The sequence below is a fragment of the Hevea brasiliensis genome, chromosome 9, assembly GCF_030052815.1.
Source record: "Hevea brasiliensis isolate MT/VB/25A 57/8 chromosome 9, ASM3005281v1, whole genome shotgun sequence".
NCBI classification, from domain to species: domain Eukaryota; kingdom Viridiplantae; phylum Streptophyta; class Magnoliopsida; order Malpighiales; family Euphorbiaceae; genus Hevea; species Hevea brasiliensis.
The window spans coordinates 97,135,424-97,143,142 of NC_079501.1; the positions used below are offsets into that span (position 1 = coordinate 97,135,424).

Here is a 7,719-nt window from a genome sequence, read left to right on the forward strand (position 1 = left end):
TATGTCTAATCTTTCAATGACCAAAAATCAGGTCATTTGGACCTGTCTAGAGGGAGTTATGGCCAAATAAACTGTTCATTTGGTCAATTTTCTAGGTTTAGTGTTTGGATATCCGGATTGGACCAGCAAATTGGTCAACTTATGGACAGAATTTGGGTAGGGTTTCTTCATGAAAAATGGGGTCTTTTGAGTCTAGTTTCATCTCCAATTGGCCTCATACCAATTAGAGTTACACAACTTCAGTTATAGGTCAAACAAGACCCTTGACTCATAGGTCTGAATTTCCTGCACATGAAACATCACTTCCAATATTCCATCCTCCTTACTCCCAACTACAATTTATCACTCATAACACTTCAAATAGTCCATAATTAATCTCATCAACATCAATTCAGTAATAATTTAATAAATCTCAAATTTTCTCTTCAAAACCCTAGCTCCCAATTCAAGGTTCACACAACACACACCAATTAAACATACTAATCACACTTATCATCATAATCAAGCAAGTTATCCATTTTATTTGCAATGAAACACTTCAAATCCTACTCTTACACAAGTTGGCTGGATTCTTAGTCTAACATATATCCATCAATTTCATCATTTATCATGTAATTCTAGTGTAATTCACTTTATTTTCATCATTATAAGAGGAAGAAGTAAGAATTTAGCACTAACCTTAGGAGGGCAGAATTTTCTCTTAGCCAAACTTTAATTTTCCTTCACTTTCTTAGTAGCCAATCAGCTTAGCAAGGCTCCAGGATAATTTTTAATAGTAGGACTTAAGGAAAATATGTTGATAATTTAAGGTTTTGTGAGCTAGAGGAGCTCAACAATGGAGGAAGACTTCAAGAGGTGTGTTTCCGCCAACATATGGAAAAGAAAGAAGAAGACTTAATTTTTTATTTAGTTTATCTCTTTTTAACTTGATTTATGAGTGCTTGTTGGGTTATGATTGGCTATGGGATTTTTATTCCATCATGGTGACGCATGTATGATGTAATAAGTCTCATTTACTTTCATTTTTTTTTTTTCTTTTCTACTCATTTTCAATTTAATTTTTAGCAATATTTATTCATATTTTGTGTCATAATAATTTTTACTTAACTGGACAAGTCGGCCAAAAATCACCTTTGAAGGCGAAATGACCAAAATGCCCTCCGTTTGGCTTAACAGACCAAAATTATCTGTACTGATTGAAAAATTTTTCTAAGCATTTTCTTGGCATTTTAATGCCATAGGAACCTCAATGACCCTTCTTTGGAGTCCCAAAAATTATTTTATGAATTTTCTCCCGGGTTTAGGGCTCCTAGTTGCGAAAATCGCAACTTCTCACTGGGTTACCCATCGCTAGGGCACCGGCTCACTTAACTTGGTTATATTTTATTTCTAAAATTTTTCTTACATTTTTCTTGTTAATATTTGAGTTAATTATAGTTCCTCACTTTAGTTTAAATTTTTTTTTCCAGACGTTCTAGCTGTCCAAACTGACACTGGTCACCGGAACAGTAGAATATATGGAATTGCTACAGTGAGGGTGTTATAAGGAAGGCTGTCCCGGCTCACCTGACAATTTTATTACAATTATTTAATACAATTGACTCAATATAAACCAAGAAAAGATCAAATACGTCCTAAGTCATGCCGAAAATCTGGCAGAGTCTTCCCTATACCTAGGACCTACCCAACCTGCAAAAAGGCTTAAAACATACTTCTATATCCACAAACCATATATCCACAACTCAATCACATCACACAGCCCCTCCTGGGCCCATCCAAATAGTCATCAATCACAATATGTAAAATTACAGTTTAGTCCTTATAATTGACCATTTTTGCAAAAACTACGCAAATAAGCTCTAAAAATTCTAAAACTTTGCCCCGCGATCCTTAGCAACATTACTAAGCTAATGCAAAAAGAATCATAATTTTCTAAGCTACCACGAATATTTTATGGATTTTTAATCCCATTCAAGCACTAGAAAATTACGAAAAAATAAGGTTCGGGTTTACCTATGCCAATTCCGACCCTAGGGACGCGCTCGGGATGTCTGACAACGGTGGGGTAGCCAAAATCTCGATCCAATTCTAAGACTTTTTTGGTAGCCTGTCTGTTTGGCCGGAAATTTACATACCCCGACAACTATCGAATTTCCTCGAATTGAAGGTACCTACACGAAGCCCACAACACGGGGGTTAGTACAAAATTTTTACGAAATTTTCTAAGCTCATTTAAAGCTCGAAAAAACACTACAAAGTTTCGTAGGACCTATCGAAAAACGGTATCGAAAAATTTTGAAATTTATATTGCCATGAAACTCTCGACGAGTGGAGTGCTCTGGTACTCTCGGTTTTCTCGTGGGTGTCACGACCCAACCTATGGGCCGGACCGGCACTAGGACCTGGGCCAGCCTAAAGCCCCCGAGGCCCGTAGTAAGCCTAACTATTCCTCAACCCATAACCAAGCCCACAATTTAGGCCCAATATGCATATAAAAATAATTTAAAATAAACTGTTATAATTTTATTTCGGGCCAACTTAGCCCAGAAATCATCAGAGACTAAAATTAGGGGAGCCCAGCTCAACCCTGTTACCTCATTTTACAAACTGTTTAAATACCATACAAATCTTCATTTATTAATCTGAAAAATTTAAATTAACATGATTCCTAATAAGGTCCACACTATTACTATCACATGCGGAGTTTTAGATTTTTAAATTTAGAAAAGATAGTAAAACAATTAAATAACCGACGTTAAACCTGTGAGGAAGAAAACAGGTTGCTCTGTAAAATAACTCCTCCTGTGGCCTGGAAAAATATTGAACAGGAGTGAGCGTTCGACTCAGAGAGTAAAATATCAATTTTAACCATAATCTCTATAACTATCTAAAACTAATGCACCCTGTAGAGTGAAATGCAAGATCAAGAATAAATTCACATCATAACAAAGAAAAAGGTAATTTGGAGCACTCACACACCCAATAATATCAATCATAATATATGGGAGCCGATCCCTATACGACTCTCTTAAATCCAACCTGCGTGCCAAGAACTCAAGCCGGACTTTCGCTTAATAAACTAAATCGGGGTCCCAGCGAAGAACTTAAGCCGTGACTACCCCCGAAGGATCGAGTCCCAGCGAAGATCTCAAGCCGTCACTACCCGTCCTATCCATAGTACACACCACATTACACGCACGCCAACGCACACACACTGCTCCAAATTACCACAACAACATCCATGGCACTTTAACAGTTATGAATGCAACATAAAACGTGCCTAGAATTTAACTACATAGATACATACATATAAGTGATGCATGGGCATGCTTAAACATATAATAATATCGAAATTACAATTAAAATTAATATTTTACTCACAGTACACCGATGACTATTGTGGCTGCTGAATGCAGAAAAATAGCTGACCTCGATCACCTAATAATTAAATTATAAATTTATTAGTACTAAGTTAAGATAAAACTCTAAAGAGATAATAGACAACCTAATTCATGCTGAAAATCCGGCAGAGTTTTCCTTATACCTAGGACCTACCCAACCTGCAAAAAGGCTCAAATAACACTTCTAAATTCTCAATTTCCACAACCACATCTCATCAATATCACATGGCCCCTCCTGTGCCCTCCAAACCAGACAATACTCAAAATCTTAAAAATTACATTTTAGTCCCTATAATTGACATTTTTTTTAAAATCCACTCAAACAAGCTCTAAAAATTCTAAAATTTTGCCCCGCGGTCCTTAATAATATTATAAGGCTATTGCAAAATGAATTGTAATTTTCTAGTCACCCATGAATATTTTATTCAAGAATTTTACTCAATTCCATAAGTTTCCAACAGCTAACATATTCTTAATTCAACCCAATTTAATATTCACATATTTAAACCTCCATCCTCAAGCTTCAACCAATCATATAAAATTTAAACATCTTAATTTCAAACAATCTTATATGCCCATATGCTAAAAATCTAATTAAAATCCATCCATATTTCTCAAAAATATTCTACAATCACTCAAAAATTCAACTAACACCATAGAATATCTCCAAATAATTTTACTTTCATCATATATTTTTCTTAGAATTTTTCTTCAATTTTTTCTGTTTAAGAAACACTATATTTATGCTCAACAGACAGCGAAATAATGAAAATAGTCTTACCCAAAGTTTATCTGTGTCTCAAAAATTCCAAAAATTTACGAGGAAGCCTCTGGAAGTTGAATCATCTCCATAGCCCACAGGAGCCACCGCCGAAACCACCGTGCACGGTGGCCGGCCACCGGGTGTCGGCGACATTTGCCGGATCTGATCATACCACCATGTTCCTCTCCTCTTCCTCAGTCCATAGGTGGTTTCGGATCGTCGATCCAACGGTCGGATCGTCGTAGATCTGACGAAAAAGCTTGAAAAACCCGAAACTTCTCTCCTCCATATCTCACTCATCCGACCTCCATTTGCTGCAAAATGGGTATCAAAAGAAAGCTCTCGGAACAAGCTTTCTAACGCCACCTGAATCGCCTCGATCGGACATCGGATGAAGCCGAAATCGCGCTGGAAAGCCGCTGCCCACTGTGCGCACGTTTTCTCTCTCCTCTCCCTCTCTTGCCTCCGTTTCTGGTGTCTGGCCATCGCCGGAGGGTCGCCGGCCGGTCACCGGAAAAAGAAAGAAGAAGAAGAAGAGAGGGAAGGAGAGGGAGAGAAGAGAAAATGGGGGGGGGGGGGGTCCTGCTCCCGTTTTTTCTTTTAATTTTTTTTTTTTATTTTTTATAAAAAAAGCTGGCATGTGACAGTGGAAACCCACTGTCACACGCCAAAATCCCATACCCCACCCCCCTCCCCCTTTTTTTTTTTCTAGTTGTTACATTCTTCCCCCCTTAAGAAAAATTCGTCCTCGAATTTTTGAATAAACAAAGAAATGAGGAAAAGAAGATTATTAGAACAAGTGCAATCATTATTCCTTCAGCTATGCAGAGATTGGTAAAACATTTGTTCTTCAAACTCTTTGTATATTATATATGACATTCTACCGCTCTCTGATTCTACTATAGTGTCCTATTTGTCATCATCTCCTTCTAGAGGGCTTTTATCTTGTAACTATTCATTGACCATTTTTCTGACATTTCAAGTATTCGCTATACCTCACTGTTCTAGACTTGATGTCTCATAACTTCAATCAACTTTGGTGCTTACCTCACTTTTATTACGCTTCAACATGTCTCTTGGTGGCTTCAGTCATCATTCCTTTGTTTTAATAATCTCTGTTTCCCTAATGACATAACTTATGTTCCTTATTCCATGGTGTCCTATGAGTAGCTTTTCTGTAGCACCTAATCTAGGCATCTTGTTCGAGATCTTCACTCTTCTCATGACCTCAGTGGTCAATACCTATAAATCTTCTCACTCCCATGATACTCCAAATTTTTAATCTCTTTTGTGTCATTACTAAGGTACTTAGACCAACCTCTGTCCATCTTATGTAACCAGTCAGGTAGAGTCTCCTCCAAGGGCCAAGTGTATCATTTATCAATATTGGAAAGTGAACTGGGTCTCTCCTTCTAGGTAACAAAAGTGTTTATATTTCCTGACAACTCAATCCATGCGACTTTATCGATTCTCACTCCTTCTCTGGAATGGAAATATCTAGTCTTCTTCCTTTAGCTTCTTAGTATGTGGCCTACTTCTGACACATTGGCACTCAGATCGAGGCTCCACTACTCCTTTAATCTATCATCTCATAATAACTTATTCTAAACTTCCCTTAGTGTGTTCCTAGCATACCTATTCCTCCTTATCCTCATCATTATAACTGGCTCTATCGAGCTTTCTTCCTGTCCTTTGCATCTTATCCACTTCCCTTTTCCTATTTTTGGTATTGTTGATATCTTTTTAACCTGCTGTACTTATTCCTTAATTTTAGTCCCATCTCATCCTTACACCTTTTCCTTCAAGAATGTCCATCCCATCATCAACTTTAACTTTCATTTTATTTCTTAGTCTTATCTTAATTATTAGTTCTATTACTTCAGGAATTCTAACCTTACGATTTTCTCCTACCAGCACATTCTTCACCTTTTTGTAACACTTATAATTAACCATAGAAAATTTTTCTTGTATCCCCTTTTTCCAACTTAACTATCAGAACATTATCATTCCCTACCAGCCTTAGTAGGAAATTGCTTATCCTGGATGAATAGGAGCCCCATAAACTATAAGTTCCATCTGAACTAACACGGCTGTGGGAAATATGTATCATGCCTTAATTCCAAACAAGATACTTCACGTGTTCATTCTCCTTAATATAATCACATATACTGTCCATAGCTTTCTAAACTTTAACCTCAAATTACCCATTAGCAATAATTTCATCTATTGAAACTCATCCATAAATAGTACTTCATCTAGCTCATAGTTTAAAACAGTCGCAAGCCTTAGTAGCTAACTCAATTTAACTCCTGTCATTACTTTGATCGTCCTTTCATACTTAACACCAGGTATGCACTTACTGTCATTCTCATATCAGGAAATTGTATATGAATTGGTGCCTATCAAAATCTCAAATAACTAGGTCTCCTTGCCTCAGTCTCTGCTCCTTATATAACGCTCTAGAATCAAAAACACGAGCTAAACTTGAAAAGAAAGAAAAATATTCTCTTATATTCAACTACACTCGATTGTCCATATAATAATGTTTAACCTATGTTTCTTGGTTTTTCTCTCCAAATTTCATTATCTCCTAGCACAATTGTGCTCTACCTATAAGGTATCATCTGCATGAACCCTTTACCATACCATTGTCCTTCCTGACATAATATTTTATAATTTATTAACTTTACTTATACTCGACCTATGATTCATATCTATTATCATTTATATTGTGCCCTTAACTTTTGTTGATTCCTGAAAGATTTCTCTTACTAATAGATTCTTCCAACACTAATTCCACCCTTAGCTATGGTCATTAATTTGATCCTTGAACTTTCTAGTGATTTATAACCACCTATACTTGTCACTTCTCATTCTACCCCTACTGTTGTCCTGTCATTATTGCTTCACTGCAAAGTGATTCTGTTGGTCACATTAAAAATGTTTGCCTATCATTCATAACGAACCCCTGACTACCTTCTCACTATCTCAAAGGTCTAACCTAAAGCCTATGTGTCATTGTCTATCATTCTTTTCCTCTCATAATACCTATTTGATCCCTTAGATTGACTTTTATTCAGCTTACTACTTACTAACTCTTTTGTCTCTGCCTAATTAGATAATCCGCAATACCACTGCACACCTTCTAGCTTTTGCTCATTATTATTGTATTCCTCGCCTAATCTTCTTGATACTGTTGACAAATTAAAAGAATCTTGCTCCATTGCTATCCACTTCACTTTAGAAAATAGAGAATAGATAGAGTATGATCCAATCATGAAACTCCAAGCTCTATAATTTAGCTTCTGACACTACCTCAACTACATCATGCTATGAGTATCACATTACTAGATTCCACACCTCTATCACTATTCTCACTAATATGGTCCCATTTTGAGTTTTCCATCCTTGTCATTCACCTTGTCAATAATAACACTTAGCCTACCCTATATCTTAACTTTGTTCCTTTTATTATGCGCTCTTTAGGTTGTCCTTTCATTTATTTCCTTTGTCTTACCCAACATAGAACTTGACTATTCTATCCCTGGTTCCATT

General features: G+C 36.6%; 1 long non-coding RNA gene across 1 annotated transcript; it reads right to left on the reverse strand.

Moving 5' to 3' along the window:
• Window positions 1–2,389: 2,389 nt before the first annotated feature.
• LOC131183451 (uncharacterized) lies at window positions 2,390–4,621 on the reverse strand. Its single transcript, XR_009151523.1, has 3 exons — window positions 4,183–4,621; window positions 3,382–3,438; window positions 2,390–2,809 (listed from the first exon to the last, which is right to left on the reverse strand). It is a non-coding gene; the product is annotated as an uncharacterized LOC131183451 (long non-coding RNA).
• Between the last annotated feature and the right edge of the window lie 3,098 nt (window positions 4,622–7,719).